Below are 18,466 nucleotides of genomic sequence, written 5' to 3'. Positions count from 1 at the left end.
ACGTATACTTAATATTTATTTCTTTAATTTATCAAAGGGTGAGATTTAGTTCGTTAAATCAATAGGCTCGATAAGTTGGGAAATGATATTATTTATATGGTGTGTTGTTGATTATAGAATGAAATTGTGTCCTAGTAATCTAGGTTGATGATGTCCCCTTAAGGAGCTCATAAGGATTGTCATGTAAACCCTGCAGGTGGACTTAGTCCGACATGACAATAAGGTTGAGTGGTACTACTCTTGGAGCTAGATATTAATTAAGTGAGTTGTCAGTAACTCATGTAATTAATGGGTATTCGATATCTTAAACACAGGGAGACTAACGAACTCATGATAAGAAGGAGCCCATATTGTAATATGGGATTGGTGGGGTAGTGCAATAATAACTCTTTAGTTGTATGAGTTATTATTGATAAACTTGAGTTGGGTGTTCGGGGCAAACACAGGAAGCTCAAGGTCATCGGGAGACCAAAACCAATTTCTCCTCTCGATCCCTGTTGTAACCTCTTATTTATAAAGCCTTATATCCACTTAATGCCAAGCTTCTTACCCATCTTGTTGTGGTCGGGCAAGCCAAGCTTGGAGCCCAAGCTAGGGCTGGCCAAGCCAAAGAGTGGAGCCAAGTTGTGGTCGGCCAAGCTTGGAGCCCAAGCTAGGTGGCCGGCCACATTAAAATAAAAGGGTATTTTAAATTTTAAAATCTTTCTTTTTGTGGAAGTCATGGTTTTAAAAGAGTTTTTTAAATTTTAAAATCTTTCCTTTTATAGCTTTCTACAAAGAATTAAGAGAAAAGTTTGATATATTTCCTTATTTGTAGTTGAGAGAGATTTTAATTTTTGATAAAACTTTTCTTTTTTATAACATCCACATGTTTTTAAAAGAGAGATTTTAATTTATAAAATTCCCATTTTATAACCAACAAGGGATTTAAAAGAGAATTTTTTTTTTTAAAATTTATTACTGGAAACAAATAAGGAAGTTTTAATTTTATGTTTAAAACTTTCCTTGTTTGGAACACAAGCATAGGGTCGACCATGACAAGCATTAAAGGAAGTTTTAATTTTTTTGTTTTAAAACTTTCCTTTTATAAGGAAGTTTTAATTATGTTTAAAACTTTCCTTTTTTGCCAAGACCAAGGATTATAAAAGAGATAGAGGGGTGCCTCATGAGATAACACATCTTCTATTTCTCTCTTCCAATCCTTTGGTGGTCGACCCTTGTCCTTTTCTTTTCTCCTTTTGTTTTCTTCCTTGGAGGCCAACGACATCAAGTGTGGTGATCTCTTGGTGGTCGGTTGCTTGAAGGAGAAGAAGAAGAGAAGGAAGCTCTCTTGTCTAGCATCCCTTGGAGGTTAGTTGGTGGTCGGATCTTGGAAGCAAAGGAAGAAGCTTTGGTGGATTTCATCTTGGAAGATCGTCGCCCACACGATGTCCAAGAGAATGAGAGGAATACAATAGAAGATCAAGAGGTCTATAAGCTACAAAAGGTATAACTAGTTATTAATTTCCGCATCATAACTAGTTCATCTTTTGTATATATCTTGAAAAACCAAACACAAGAGGTTATCGGTTTTAGGTTATCATTTTTGTTATTGATTTTATTGTTCGATTTCATGATTCGATATTGTGTTTCTATTGAGGTTTCTATAGTTAAACCTAGTTTACTGTAAGAAGTCAATATCTGATTTCTTTGAAAGGCTTTGTCTAGAAAGTGGTGGATGATCTCATACCCAAGAAGGCCTAGTGCCTCACCATGTTTAACCTGGAAGCCGATCTTTGAAATAGATATTTGATTAACTTCTGTAATATGGTTTAACTTAGGAAGATCACATCGGTTAAACTTGGAGTAAAAATGTTAAGTATCGTTTTCAATCCAAGTTCAACTTCTGAAGGATAATTTGGATTAATAATATTAAGTATCATTTGCAATCCAAATTTAACTTCAATAGAGCACATAAGTAGCTAGGATAGTTCTATGCTTGTACAAATTTTTGTATAGGGGAACTAGGACGGTATTCCGAGTAGCAACCAACATATACAATATATTTTATGGGAAGTTCATCAAGGTTCATGTGGCAGTCATATTGGAGGAAGATCTTTAGCGTATAAGATACTATTGGTCAGGTACTTTTGGCCTACTCTGCAAGAAGACGCGGCTCAACTCGTAAGGACATATATGTCCTGTCAAAAGCATCAGAATATCCCACATCATCCTACCCAACTGTTGAAGACTTCTATCATTTCTTGTCCTTTTGATCAATGGGGTATGGACATAGTAGGTCCATTTCCCCTGGCCACGTCTCAAAGGAGGTTTCTATTGGTAGCCGTAGATTATTTCTCAAAATGGGTGGAAGCTGAACTGTTAGCAAGAATTACTGAGAATGCAGTCATCAAATTCTTGTGGGAACACATTATTTGCATATTCGGTATTCCCCATAAATTAATCTCTGATAATAGAAGACAATTCCAGGGACAGAGAATTAGAGAATGGTGTGCAGGATATGGCATTACACAGGCATTCACCTCTGTAGCATATCCACAGAGTAATGGGCAAGCCGAAGTGACCAATAGAGAAATCATCAGAGGACTTAAGACTAAGCTAGATCATGTTGGTGGTAGTTGGGTAGATGAGTTACCCAGTGTGTTATGGGCTTACCGTACCACCCCTCGAGAATCTATAGGGATAACTCCATTTCAACTAGTATACGGGGGAGAAGCAGTGGTCCCCATTGAGGTGGGGGTAGAATCTGATCGGAGATGACTTTATGATGAAGATAATAATGGTCGACGTTTTATGGAACTCGATCTTATCAAGGAAGCTCGGGACAAGGCAGTAACTCGTCTCACATCTTATCGACAGCGAATGAGATAGACCTACAACAAAAAAGTTATTCCCTGATTTTTTTCAAGTAGGAGATTTAGTGTGGAAGCGTATTAAACCTATGGGAGATGTTACTAAATTAGCACCCCAATGGGGAGGATCATACAAAGTTATACAGAAACTTGCTTCCGACTCTTATTATCTCCAAGGCTCAGAAGGGAGAAATCTTGAGAGGCCTTGGAGCACGAATCACTTACAACCATACAGAGCCTAACAAGTACGTCTATAATTTGTCCATATATTCCATTTAATTTTTGGATATAATGAAAAAATATTTACTCTTTACTCAATACATATATTTGCTAGAATGAACCAAACAATTCTTTATTCGAGTGTGCTTCCTCCGCTCGCCGACAGCCGATTGGGGACCTTAAAGAGTGACCGGTCTAGCTTCCTTATGGGGAACCGGAGACTTTAAACTCTTGATAGTCGAGCGTGCCTCCTCCTCTCATTGCTATTCAAGCGTGCTTCCTCCACTCGCCGACAGTCGATTGGGGACCTTAAGGAGTGACCGGTATGGCTTCCTTGAGGGGAACCGGAGACTTTAAACTCTTGATAGTCGAGCGTGCCTCCTCTGCTCATTGCTATATGAGCGTGCTTCCTCCGCTCACCGACAGTCCATTGGGGACCTTAAGGAGTGACCGGTCTGTCTTCTTGAGGGGAACCGCAGACTTTAAACTCTTGATAGTCGAGCATGCCTCCTTCGCTCATTGCTATTCGATCGTGCTTCCTCCACTCACCGACAGTCGATCGGGGATCTTAAGGAGTGACCGGTTTGGCTTCCTTGAGGGAAATCGGAGACTTTAAACTCTTGATAGTCTAGCGTGCCTCCTCCACTCATTGCTATTCGAGCGTGCTTCCTCCGCTCGCCGACAGTCGATCGGGGGCCTTAAGGAGTGACCGGTCTGGCTTCCTTGAGGGGAATCGGAGACTTTAAACTCTTGATAGTCGAGCGTGCCTTCTCTGCTCATTGCTATTCAAGCATTCTTCCTTCGCTCACCGACAGTTGATCGAGGATCTTAAGGAGTGACCGGTCTGGCTTCCTTGAGGTGAATCGGAGACTTTAAACTCTTAATAGTCGAGCGTGCCTCCTCCGCTCATTGTTATCTGAGCATGCTTCCTCCGCTCGTCGACAATCAATCAGAGACCTTAAGGAGTGACCGGTCTGGCTTCCTTGAGGGGAACCAGAGACTTTAAACTCTTGATAGTTGAGCGTGCTTCCTCCGCTATTGCTATTCGAGCGTGCTTCCTCTACTCGCCTATAGTCGATCGGGGATCTTAAGGAATGATCGACCTAACTTCCTTAAGGAGAACTGGGGACTTTAAACTCTTAAAGTTCGAGCATGCTTCCTCCGCTCGACACCGGTTAATCAGGAAATTTTAAGGAAAATCTAGCTGCATTTCTTGGGGGATGGGCGAAAACCCTAATCCTGGAACCGGTACATATCAGATTGCAACTTCCTCAATATATCATTATCACAGGATAACTCGCTCGGGATTGCATGCCCGACCGAGATATACCAATATTCTGGCCTTCTTATATTAATGCAAATTCGCTCAGGATTGCATGCCCGACCGAGATATACCAATATTCTGGCCTTCTTACATCAATGCAAATTCGCTCAGGATTGCATGCCCGACCGAGAGATATCAATACCCGCGCCTCCTCACATCATGCCAAATTCGCTCGGGAGCACAGTCCCAACCAGAATATATCAATCTGCCGGATTTCAAGCGTGGTCCTATATTCGGTTGGGAAATATATGTTAGGATCCTTCGTACGGCTAGAGAGGGGGGTGTGAATAGCCGACCCCAATCTTTCTCGTTTCTTCCTACGATTAGGTCAGTGCAGCGGAAATACAACGTAGAAAGAAAACAGGAGAAGAAAGACAAACCATATAACGAGGTTCGGAGATGAACTCCTACTCCTCAGCGTGTCCGTAAGGTGGACGAAGCCTACCAATCCGTCGGTGGATGAGTCCCCGGAAACCCGGCTAATAGATACTCCTTGTGGGTGGAGAAACCTCACCACAATCTTTGCAACAGCAATAGGAGTACAAATAGGAACAAGAAAACAAGAACAGAAATGTAAACAATACTTGCTTGCCTTCTTGAAGTCAGCAGGAACCCTGGTGAAGCAGCAGCTTCTCGGATCCAAGCCTAGCTAGAAAACCAGCAACAGGAAGAAGCTCACGCGAAGCTTGAGCACCCAACGAGCTCAACAAAGCTCAGCAGGAAGAAGAAGCAGAAGCTTCAGGCAGGAGAGAACTTCCAGAAGGAAGAAGAAGTAGCTTAGAGAGAGACTCACCGAAGTCCTGTAGCCCTCTTTATACCGCGAAGAAGAAGAGAGAACTAGCGTTGCTACGCAACGGCCAGTGCGTGACCGATCGGTGGCTTTGATCGGTCTTGGGACCGATCGGGACTGTCGATCGGTCCCCAGACCGTGCCTAAGAACAAAGAAAATGATCATGGGGCCTTGCCTGCCTACTCATTCTATGCTTGGTTACTATCACTGAACCGCTTTTTCTGCGAAAAAAATCGTAGCACATGTCTCCATCCGCGGCCTGAACTTCTAAGGGAGACAGATCGATCGATCCATCCATCGATCCAGAGCTTGGGTTTTGCCCAAACCAAGTTCCAAGTCTTCCAAACCAATATTCGGTCAACCTTGACCTATTGGTATCTCATGCTTAGCATCTGGTCACTCTCTTGACCTGCTAAGACTCCCTACCAAGTGTCCGGTCAATCCCTTTGACCCACTTGGACTTTTCTCTTCGTGTCAAGTATCCGGTCACTCCCTTGACCTACTTGACCTTCTCAACACCAGATGTCCGATCACCCTTGATCCATCTGGATTTTCCTGCCGGCTTCACTCACCGGGACTTTCACCTAGCTTCACTCACTAGGGTTTTACCTGCTTCACTCCCAGTGATTTCTCACTGCCTGGCTTCCCCGGCTTCACTCATCAGGACTTTCCAACTGCCTGGCTTCACTCCCCCGGACTTTCCCACTGCCTGGCTTCACTCACCAGGACTTCCACTTTCACCTAACTTCACTCACTAGGATTTTCACCTGGCTTCACTCACCAGGACTTTCCACACTGCCTAACATCCCAGTTAGGACTTTCCCACTACCTGGCTTCACTCACCAGGACTTTCCACACTGCCTAACATCCCAGTTAGGACTTTCCCACTTGCCAAGCTCCCTGCTTGGACTTTTCCCGTGCCAAGCTCCCTGCTTGGACTTTTCCAGTGCCAAGTCTCTATACTTGGACTTTTCAGGTCAACCAGGTCAATCCTTGACCTAGGGTTGGACCAATAAACTCCCAACCATCAAGAATAGAACTCTCTCACGAGTGTCAAACATCAACATGCAACTCAACTAGGTCAACCTTGACCTAAGGTTGCACCGACAATCTTCCTAAGTCAAACATCAAAATACAACTCGAGTCAAGTCACCTCGAGTCGGGTCAACCAGGTCAACCTTGACCTAAGGTTGCACCAACAATCTCCCCCTTTTTGATGTTTGACAAAACCCATAATCAAGTTAGGTTAACCCGATAACCTAACTTAGGTTTTTCACTCATCTTCCAATGTCCAATGTTCTTTCCTTGAACATTCTCTGGACATTCTCCCCTTAGGTTAACCCGATAACCTAACTTGGGTTCTCCAATAATTCTCCCCCTTTTTGACACACATCAAAAAGAATTCCAATGTTCTTCCTCGAACATTCCTTGACATTCTTCCCCTAGCTTAGGTTAACCCGATAACCTAACTTGGGTTCTCCAATAACTCTCCAATGAACACTCTCCCCTTTTTGACACACATCAAAAAGAAAAAGGAGGGTATCAAGGTCAAAAGTTTCTTCCTAATGAAAGTCTCATACCTTTCATTGAAACTCTTAATTTCCCCCTTGATACTAAACTCAACAATCAACTTAGTGATAATCCCATATCACTAATCCTCAAAAGTCTTAAGGAGTAAAAACTCCCCCTAAAAGTCAACTCCCCCTTGACAATTAGGTAAAACTCCCCCTAAAGGTCAACTCCCCCTTTGACCATTGCACCAACAATGTCTTTGAGAGTTCCAAACCTTTAGAAATCCAAAAACACCACTTCCATAACTGAAATTTCATACAACAGCTGAAAAAATCAGAAATTCGGCACACCCTGATCGGTCCCCAGACCGATCAGCCCTTCACCAGATCGCACTCGTGCTACTGGAACTCACTGGATCGGTCTGCAGACCGATCCACAATACTCTGGATCGGTCCGCAGACCGATCAGATCTTCCCTGGATCGGTCCCCGGACCGATCCAACCACTGAAATCAGAGATTTCTGATTTTCTCTCCGGGAGAGGTTCAGAAACTCACAGAAAATTACAGAAAATTCCAAAAATTACGAAATTTTGAGGATACATTCCTCATATCATACACTATCAAGGAAAAATAGTTTTCTATGAATATAGTTTCCATTTTTCAATCTTGATACAAAGTTCAAAAACTTTAAAATAGTTCAAGTTTAACTCAACTTTGTATCACAATGTTCAATGATGAATGCTATCACTAGGAAAGCTTCATCAAGGTTTTTCAAATCAATTTTAAAATGCTTTTAAAACCATTTGAATTTAGGACCATAATCTTAGGGCTAGATGTACATGACTTGTACACAAGCTTTCCCTATGATCCTTAATTTCTTGAATTAGGGTCATCTAGGTACAAGGACAATGCACCTTGATCCTAACTCATGATCCTAATATCTCACACACATCTAAGGTGTATCAAACCACATTCAAGTCAATTTGATGTGAGATATGGGTTAAGGTCAACTTTGGCTAAGTTCTCATGTATTTTCTAAACACCAATTTGATCTCAATATCAAATTGTATGTTTGTCCTCAAATCAATTTCATTGATTATAATGCAAGAGATGATGACATGGCATATAATGATATCATAAGTAAAAACATGTGCCAATGTCATGATGTCATGGTATAAAGTTTGAAAACTTAAATAAAGCATGACATATAAACTAGCCTAAGCATTATCATGACATTTCAAATGATAATAAAATGAATATGATGTCATGGCATGGCATATGGCAACCAATCATGGCAAGTTAGCACAAATAAAATACTTAAATTCCCTATCTAAGTATCCTTAGCCTTAGCTAACTTAAAATCTAACCCTAGATTGCCCATATATCCCTAAGAGAAAACCAAAATCCCAATTATGGTATTTCTCTAGGTTTTCTTAAATTGTGCCAAATAAGATTAAAATCGATATTTTTCAAATATGGCACAATTTACTCTTCAAGGAGTAAATAATAATTCTTTTTCATTTTCAAAGGTTATCAAAACCTTGAAAATGCTCCTTGAGTGTCAATTTCCTCAAAGTTGGGTTAACTACCCTTCTAATTGGAGTTGACACTCTCTAACCCATCTATGGGATAGAGAAGATACTCCTAGGAACCCAATATCTATGTGAGCTCATTGGGTTCACTAAATATTCACTAGGGATGACTTCCCTAGCAACCCTCCTAATGACCCTCCTAGGCTTTGAAGCCTTGGTCATTTGGGACTCATCAAGATCAACTCTAGGGGTGACTCCCCTTGTGACCTTGGTGGTAGTCTTCCTAGCCCTAGGTTTTGTTCCATAATCGAATGGAACACTATGATAAGTGGGCTTGACCACTTGGGACTTAGGTTTGTGACCCAAACCTTTCTTGTCCTTGGACTTGGGTTTTTGACTCTTAAACCCTAGAGATGACTTCTCCATGTTTTTAAGAGCCTTTTCTAAATTATCAAGTCTTGACCTCAAGACTTGATTTTCCCTCTCTAATACCTCAAGTGTTAATTTGTCATTTTTCTTTGAGGTATTCCTAGGCATATGTCTAGATGATTTGGGATTTCTACCTAGATTTTCCTTAGCCTTAGATGAGTTAATTCTAGGGTTGGCTTTCCTAGTGTTATCCTTATCTATGCTCACATGTTTGGCACCTAAGCATGTGTATCGATTTCTATAATTAACATGCTTATCATTCTTGACAATAGCAATAAGGCTACTAGCATGCATCCTACTAGAATTGCAAGAATGTGCCTTAGAGATTACCTTAGGGTTTGCCCTAGCTCCCCCTATACATGTGCTCGATCTCTTGTCCTTGTGAGATTGCCTCCCTCTCGGACATTGGCTCCGATAATGTCCCCTTCGCTTGCATTGGAAGCACACCACGTGCTCCTTGCCCTTGCGTGTTGGGACTCCGGCTTCCTTGACCTTTGGTGCCGGTGGAGTCTTTCTAACCCTCTTTGGACATTTACTCTTATAATGTCCATGTTCCCTACACTCAAAGCACATAATGTGTAATTTAATTGAACTTAAATTGCTTGAGTTACCTAGGGTTGAGGGTGGATGCGAGCTCTCTTCTTCATCCCTTTCGGAGGTAGAAGCTTCTTCTTCTTGCTCCGAACTTGAAGAAGAACTCTCCTCCTCTTCGTCCTTAGATGTTGAGTAACCCTCAACTTCTAATTCCTCTCCTCCATGATGTGAGCTACTTGGCTCACTTAGCTCCTCTTCATGGCTTGAATTTGAGCTTCCCTCATGGAACTTGGCCAAGTTATCCCATAATTCCTTGGCATTGTTGTAACCTATCTTACACAAGATGTTAGAAGGCAATGAAAATTCAATTATTCTCGTTACCTTTTCATTGATTTCGGATTTGTGAATTTGTTCTCTTGTCCACTCCTTCTTCTCAAGTGGTTTTCCTTCCTTATCCACCGGAGGAATAAAACCTTCTTGTACACAAAACCAATTCATTATGTTAGTCATAAGAAAGTACTTCATCCTTACCTTCCAATACGCGAAGTCACCGCATTCGTAGAAGGGTGGAATGGTGATGTCTTCTCCATAGAGATCCATTCTCTAGCTTTGCTCCCACGGGTGTTGATCCGATGAAGAGCGACCTCGCTCTGATACCACTTGTTAGGATCCTTCGTACGGCTAGAGAGGGGGGTGTGAATAGTCGACCCCAATCTTTCTCGTTTCTTCCTACGATTAGGTCAGTGCAGCGGAAATACAACGTAGAAAGAAAACAGGAGAAGAAAGACAAACCATATAACGAGGTTCGGAGATGAACTCCTACTCCTCAGCGTGTCCGTAAGGTGGACGAAGCCTACCAATCCGTCGGTGGATGAGTCCCCGGAAACCCGGCTAATAGATACTCCTTGTGGGTGGAGAAACCTCACCACAATCTTTGCAACAGCAATAGGAGTACAAATAGGAACAAGAAAACAAGAACAGAAATGTAAACAACACTTGCTTGCCTTCTTGAAGTCAGCAGGAACCCTGGTGAAGCAGCAGCTTCTCGGATCCAAGCCTAGCTAGAAAACCAGCAACAGGAAGAAGCTCACGCGAAGCTTGAGCACCCAACGAGCTCAACAAAGCTCAGCAGGAAGAAGAAGCAGAAGCTTCAGGCAGGAGAGAACTTCCAGAAGGAAGAAGAAGTAGCTTCAGAGAGAGACTCACCGAAGTCCTGTAGCCCTCTTTTATACCTGCGAAGAAGAAGAGCAGAGAACTAGCCGTTGCTACGCAACGGCTAGTGCGTGGACCGATCAGGCTGAAGCCTGATCGGTCTTGGGGACCGATCAGGACCTGTGCTGATCGGTCCCCAGACCGATCAGGACCTGTGCTGATCGGTCCCCAGACCGATCAGCACTCTTAACAGAGAACTCGCCCAAGTTCTCTGATCGTCTCCTGATCGGTCTGTGGACCGATCAGGGTACATGTGGATCGGTCCACAGACCGATCCCCTCCTTTTCTCTTTGCCTTCTGTTCGCTTTCTGATCGGTCTGCAGACCGATCAGAAGAACCTCAGTAAGCCACTGATCGTTATCTGATCGGTCACCAGACCGATCAGATACCCAGCGTATCGCTGGATCGATCCACTGATCGATCCAGAGCTTAGGTTTTGCCCAAACCAAGTTCCAAGTCTTCCAAACCAATATCCGGTCAACCTTGACCTATTGGTATCTCATGCTTAGCATCTGGTCACTCTCTTGACCTGCTAAGACTTCCTACCAAGTGTCCGGTCAATCCCTTTGACCCACTTGGACTTTTCTCTTCGTGTCAAGTATCCGGTCACTCCCTTGACCTACTTGACCTTCTCAACACCAGATGTCCGATCACCCTTGATCCATCTGGATTTTTCCTTGCCCGGCTTCACTCACCAGGACTTTCACCTAGCTTCACTCACTAGGGTTTTTACCTGGCTTCACTCACCAGGATTTCCAATCTGCCCGGCTTCACTCACCAGGACTTTCCAACTGCCTGGCTTCACTCATTAGGACTTTCCAACTGCCTGGCTTCACTCACCAGGACTTTCCCACTGCCTGGCTTCACTCACCAGGACTTCCACTTTCACCTAACTTCACTCACTAGGATTTTCACCTGGCTTCACTCACCAGGACTTTCCACACTGCCTAACATCCCAGTTAGGACTTTCCCACTGCCTGGCTTCACTCACCAGGACTTTCCACACTGCCTAACATCCCAGTTAGGACTTTCCCACTTGCCAAGCTCCCTGCTTGGACTTTTCCCGTGCCAAGCTCCCTGCTTGGACTTTTCTAGTGTCGAGTCTCTATACTTGGACTTTTCAGGTCAACCAGGTCAATCCTTGACCTAGGGTTGGACCAATAAACTCCCAACCATCAAGAATAGAACTCTCTCACGAGTGTCAAACATCAACATGCAACTCAACTAGGTCAACCTTGACCTAAGGTTGCACCGACAATCTTCCCAAGTCAAACATCAAAATACAACTCGAGTCAAGTCACCTCGAGTCGGGTCAACCAGGTCAACCTTGACCTAAGGTTGCACCAACAATATACGCTCAACTTGAATATAATAATGTTATTACCTTCTCATATTAAGTAAACTCGCTCGGGAGGATATTCCCGACCGAAATGGGGGGTATGCCGACCTTTTTTCACACTGATTCAAATTCGCTCGGAAGTACACTCTCGACCGAAATACGATAATACCCCGGCCTTCTTATATTAATTTATATCCGCTCAGGATTGCATACCTGACCGAGATATATCAATATTCTAGTTTGCCCATACCAATTTAAATCCACTCGAGAATATGTGCCCAACTAAAATATGATAGTATTCTGACTTTTTCATATTAATTCAAATTATATCAAAAGCACAATCCCAACCAGAACATATTAATATGGTGAATTCCAAGCATTATCCTATATTCACTCGGAAGTATATGCCTGATCGAAACATATCGATTTTCTGGCCTTCATATATTAATGCAACTTCATTTGGGAGTATATTCCTGGTTGAAAAATGTCACGGTGATGACTTTCTTACATTCGCTCGAGAGTGCATTTACAATTAAAACAACCCTAAGTTCTGGAGTAAAACGAGGGTAGTTTCGAAGACAAGCTGATATGTCATAACTCTAACTAGTCATTCATAATTTAGAAACATGCTATATGCACCCAACTACTTCACGAATTCTCCTTTTTGTGATTTAATTGACATATATTCATTCTAAAAATTCATTTACAAGCATGATTGAAGTAGTAAGTAAGCTTCACAAATATGGTCTCAAAGGAATTCAACACAAATAGTTTTACCTGTCCACCAAAGTTCTGCTTAAAACTACTGACAAGGTCCTTAGGTAGCTCCTTGTTAAGTCGTCAACGGTTTATAAATCAGGGAGGAGGTTCTTGAGGTAAGAACCCTCCTTCTCACAATTGTGTCAAAACCCCATCAACTGAATGAGTTAAGGCCCCCACCATGCAACTGGTAAACTCATTTGTGAACTCAGGAGAGGTCAGGTACTCTCGACGACGGTCTTCCCATCTTTCCTCTTCACTTGCCTTATATGTATGTAATTCTAACTCAAGGCATTCCGCTTTCTCTTGAAAACTGGCCTTTTCAGTTTTAAGATGCTCTGACTCCTTAGTAAGGAAGTCTATTTCCAAATCTTGAGCTTTCGATCTCTCTTGTAACTGTAATAACTCAAAATTCTGGGAAGCTAACTCTTGAGCTAAATCTGGAGATCTAGAGACGAAAGTTTGAAATTGTTCTAGGATAGAGGATCTAAGAATAGCATCTGAAATAGTCTTATTCTTCTGGGCCACTTCAACACTAAACTAAGAGGATAGGCTCTGTACTTGCAATTCCAAGGCCTTTTTCTCTTCCTCTTTAACCCTTAATATTTGGCGATGATGTTGCAAATCTTTCTCCAAAAGGGTCATCATATTGGCTTGAGAACTTACATTCTCTTGAAGTTGAGTGACCTCATTACCCGGAGTAGAGGGGGCTGCCTTTAGGGCCCTTAATTGATTCTTTAATTCTCTGTTCTCCCTCTCTAGGTCAGCAGCCAAGTTACCCATATAGAAGCATGAAGCGAAAAACTAGATAAATATGATAACATGATTAGAATCTGTAGAAATAAACTAGAAAGATATATCTGAAATACTTACAATAGAGGCTTGTGTTGGTTGCTATCCGGAATATCGTACTGGTTCCCTTGTACAAAAAATTTGTACAAGTCCTGAACCTTTCCTAACAACCTATTGTGTTCTTTAGAAATTAAATTTGGAATCGCAAACAGAACTTAACATTATTGATTCCAAATTCAACTTATCTGTTCTTAGAGGTTTAGACTTGGATTGCAAACGATGCTTAACATTATTAATCCAAATCCGCCCATGTTACAAATTCGATTAAATATTTATTTCAGAGATTGGCTTCCAAGTTAAACATGGCTAGGCAGTAGGCCTTTTTGGGTATGGGATCATCCACCACTTCCTAGATAAAGCCTTTCAACGAAATTCAATATTTAATCTCCTTATAGTAACCCTAGGTTTAACCATTAAGAATAATCGAATCACAAGATCGAAAAATAAAAGAAACACAAAATCGAATCATAAATTCGAAACTTAGAATCGTAAGCCTCTTGTGTTTGGTATTTCAAAATTCATACAAAGAAAACTAGTATGATGCTGAATAAAATTACTAGTTATACCTTTCTTTATAAGCAACAACCTCTTGATCTTCTATTGTATTCCTCTTCTTTTCTTGGACGTCATGTGGGCAAGTTATCTACCAAGAAGAAAACCACTAAAGCCTTCCTTGCTTCCAAGTTTTGGCCACCACCACAATGCTCCAAGGGATGCTAGAAAACAATGCCTCCTTTCTCTACTTCTTCACCTCCAAGCTACCGGCCACCAAGAGCTCCACAAGAGATGATGTCGTCGGCCACAATGAAGAAGAGAAAGAGAAGAGGTAGGACTGGCCACCAAGGATGGAGGAGAGGAACAACAGAATAGGTTGTGCGTCTTATGAAGGCACCCTCTCCCCCTCTTTTATATTCCTTGGTGAATCCAAAAAAGGAAAGTTTTATAACAAAAATAAAACTTCCTTTTATTCCTCTCTATGGTAGGTCACACCATGTTTAAAAAAACAAGGAAAGATTTTAAACAAAAATTAAAATCTCTCTTTTATAAATCCCTTTTGTGGTTGGCTATAAAAGGAATGTTTTATAAATCAAAATCTCTCTCTTTTAAATCCTTTTATGGATATCTATAAAAAATAATATTTTTAAAAAAACTCCTTTTATATCATGGTTACAAAAAAGAAAAGTTTTGTCAAACAATTAAAATCTTCCTTTCACATTATAGATAACTACAAATAAGGAAAGATTTCTAATCTTTCTTTTAATCTTTTATAGAAAATCTATAAAAGGAAAGATTTTAAAATTTAAAACTCTATTTTAAAACCATGTGGATAAAAACATAAAAGGAAAGATTTTATTAAAATTTTATTTTTAATAAAAATCCTCTTCCCTTTTCATACTTGGTCGGCCCCTTGCTTGGGCACCAAGCAAGGCTTGGTCGGCCACTAGCCTTAGCTCCAAGCTTGGCTTGGTCGACCCCTTGCTTGGGCTCCAAGCAAGGATAAGGGATGACCCCAAGCATGGGCTAAGAGGCTATGCTTTGGGTGGAAATAAGGCTTTATATAAGAGGTTACAATAGGGACCGAGAGGAGAAATTGGTTATGGTCTCCCGATGAACTTGAGCTTCCCGTGTTCGCCCCGAACACCCAACTCAAGTTCATCAATAATAACTCATACCACTAAAGAGCTATTATTGAACTACCGCACAAATCTCAAATTACATTTTGGGCTCCTTCTTATCATGAGTGTGTTAGTCTCCCTGTGTTTAAGATATTGAATGCCCATTAATTAAATGAGTTACTGACAACTCACTTAATTAATATCTAGCTCCAAGAGTAGTACCACTCAATCTTATTGTCATGTCAGACTAAGTCCACCTGTAGGGTTTACATAATAATCCTTATGAGCTCCTCAAGTGGACATCATCAACCTAGATTACTAGGACACAATTTCATTCTATAATCAACAACACACCATATAAATAATATCATTTCCCAACTTATCAGACCTATTGATTTAACGAGTTAAATCGCACCCTTTGATAAATTAAAGAAATAAGTATTAAGTATATGTGCTTATTATTATATCATAATTAAGAATACACACTTCCATAATAACAGAGGTATTGTTCTTTTATATAGTTAGTATAAAAAGAAACTACCTCAAATGATCCTGCTCAATACACTCAGAGTATACTAGTGTAATTTTGTAGTCAAGATAAACTAATACCAAATTACACTACGACTATTCCAATGGTTTGTTCCTATCCATCTTAGTCGTGAGCTACTGTTTATAATTTATAAGGAACTGATAACATGATCTTCTGTGTGTGACACCACACACCATGTTATCTACAATATAAATTAATTGAACAACTACACTTAGCATATAAATGTAGATATTTGACCAATATGTTCTTTATTTCAAAATAAATATTTACAAAAAGCTAGGCTTTTAGTATACACTCTAACAGCTTGTTGGTTGTAAGCATCAGCCTGATCAAAAACATTTTTGCCTCTTAGAGAATTCTAGCCTTGTACCCAAGAGTCAGCCATGGAGTCCTTTAGTTGAAGGATGCCAACAGAAGAAGGAATAGGATCGTTCCTCAATAACGAGGGAAGGCCTTGGGCCAGCTTGAAAAGCACTAGAGGAGGGGCCAGAGCTAAAGGACCCGTAGAAGAAGAAGGCAGTGGCCCTAGAAGAGGAGGAAAAGGTAATGAACTGGGGTGAGGGGGAGAAGGACCAATGCTAGAAGTTAGAGAAGGTCTTGGTGCACTAGTGGGAATGGATGGAGGTAAAACAAAAGACGCAAAATCAACAGTTGGTCTAATAGCAACATCTTGGGAGGCTAAACTGAAGGACCTTTTACAAGGGTCCTTCTAACTCTCACTGCAGGAGGAGTAGGAGAGGAAGTCTGGGAAGGCGAAGGAGATAGCGGCACACCCACAGTTATCTTGAGAGCATGAGCAACTGGAAGAATGGGTGGAATCAATAAACCTCGTCGCATCATGTTAAGAGCAATGTTAGGATAGATACAAGTATAAGGCATAAATTCCTTACCCCTCTCACGAGACATCTCAGCAGTAACGATGAGAATTTGCTCCAATTCATAAATAACGATCAGGGTCATGCTATTCTTTGGAACAAATGTACTCTGTCATCGAGTAGTGAAGGGGCTCTCTTCCTCGGAAGATTCAGACGCCTCGGCAAGGACCTCTTGAGGGGGAAGCAAACCGAGAGATGAAGGTGTCGGGTTGAGACGACGATTCTCTAATAACTTTTTCCCTACCCTAGCCAAAATTAGCTTTGTTAACCCTGAGTTCTTATACATCAGAGCTGGGAAAATAACATCAACTGAAAAGGATAAAAAAAAACATAAGCTTTTAGTGAAAACAAGTTAAGAATAGCAAATGAGTACAGCAGGGAGTAGGTAATTCACCAAAAGGAGCCTCCAATTCTGTGTCTGTAGGGCTTATCCCAAAGATAAAAAGTAAGCCTTCAACGATCAGTGCAGGCAAATAAAATTTAGCCCCTTTTAATTTTGACATAGACTCATAAAATGTCAAGTTAGCAGTATCATCTTGGGGATTTGGAAGTACGGGAAGAGTCCTTTGCTAAGTGATAGGGTATGGAGGAGGAGAAGGCAGATGTAAAAAGAAGAACTTCTATCTCCATTTTGCCTGTGTTGGGATTTTGTTGAATAAGATAGCTTTGGAACGACTCTGAAACTTAAACAGACTATCTTCTACTTGACGGAGAACAAAAAATTGATGGAACAAACGAGGAGAAGGAGGAAAGTCAAGCAACTGAGAAACAGCGATAAAGCCAGACAATATGGAGAAAGATTGAGGTATAAGCTGATTCAAGGGCACGCTGAAATATTGACTCACAGCAACAAAGAAAGGATGGAGAGGGAGCCGAAAATCGGAAATCGCTTGTTCCCAAAAGACAGCAACGCTCCCCGGAGGAGGGTGATCCTCCGGAGTAGGAAGGATTAAATAAGAAGGGAACCCAAAATTTAAGCCCATTGCATAAACTTTCGACTCACTGGCACTGAAAGAGCAATTAACGAACCAATCATGGGGGGAGGAAGAAGAAGAAGAGGCCATCGTGAGCAAAGGATCAGGGGAGGAAGGAGAATCTTAATGGAACAGAGAATGAACAAATGCAGCGAAGGAAGAAGACGACGGGATGAACCCCTTTGGTTTGTCTCTAAAACCCTCGACGCTATTACCGAAGAGGGAAAACATTAGAGCAAGAAAAGGGTAAACTGACAGCAACCCAATAAGCGACTAAGTAGAATATTGGGTATTCAAGAAAGGATATACTTACCTGGATAACCGTGATAAATACATTCCCCAAGTATGAAGTTCAAACTGAAAAAAGTTGTGAGATCTCGATGCCAGTTATGATTAATCTTTTAAAATTTCGGCAAGATTATAGTCATAGGATATATGATATAAAAGATAGATCGATTGAATATTTTCACCCAATCATTCTAGGATGAACATAAAATGTAGGTGTCTAACTCACTCGACTGGGCTGCCCGAGCCAACAAGCTCACCCTGTCATTGTACGCCAAGCAAGAAGTAAATAACCCAGACAGCTTCGCTCGTCCTTCGTACGTAGAAAAATAACTATTGTTAAGAGGAAAAATATGGAAAAACGCATGAGATTGTTCGAGATTAGATAAGCATATTAGGAATATACCTTATTCCTCATAAAATGTCCAAAAAGGAGAAAAACACATACACATGCGTATGGGCTAAGTCATATAGTCATACATGATGAGGTTAAGCCATCAAGATAGGTTGACCGGGATGTTAATTTACATATGTACGAGAATACAACCATTCGATTAGTCCCCGTAGAGGCATACATAAATAAGATGAAAAGGTATTCAGAAATTATGATCAATTAAGTCATGCCAAGTTCAAAATAACCATCAGCAAAAATTCATCAATCGAGAGAGAGTTTGTAAAACATTGGGATTACAACATAACAATAGTTACAGCAGTTGTGGAAAAAAGTTGGGAGGACAATTCTTCACTATCCTCCTTGTGTCAGGAAAGTTAGAGGGAGGATCCGCCACCAATAACTTCAATTCTTTTAGCTG

The sequence above is a fragment of the Zingiber officinale genome, chromosome 1B (assembly GCF_018446385.1).
Source record: "Zingiber officinale cultivar Zhangliang chromosome 1B, Zo_v1.1, whole genome shotgun sequence".
NCBI classification, from domain to species: Eukaryota; Viridiplantae; Streptophyta; class Magnoliopsida; order Zingiberales; family Zingiberaceae; genus Zingiber; species Zingiber officinale.
The sequence above is the reverse complement of the archived record's forward strand: the minus strand, read 5'-3'. Positions refer to the sequence as shown.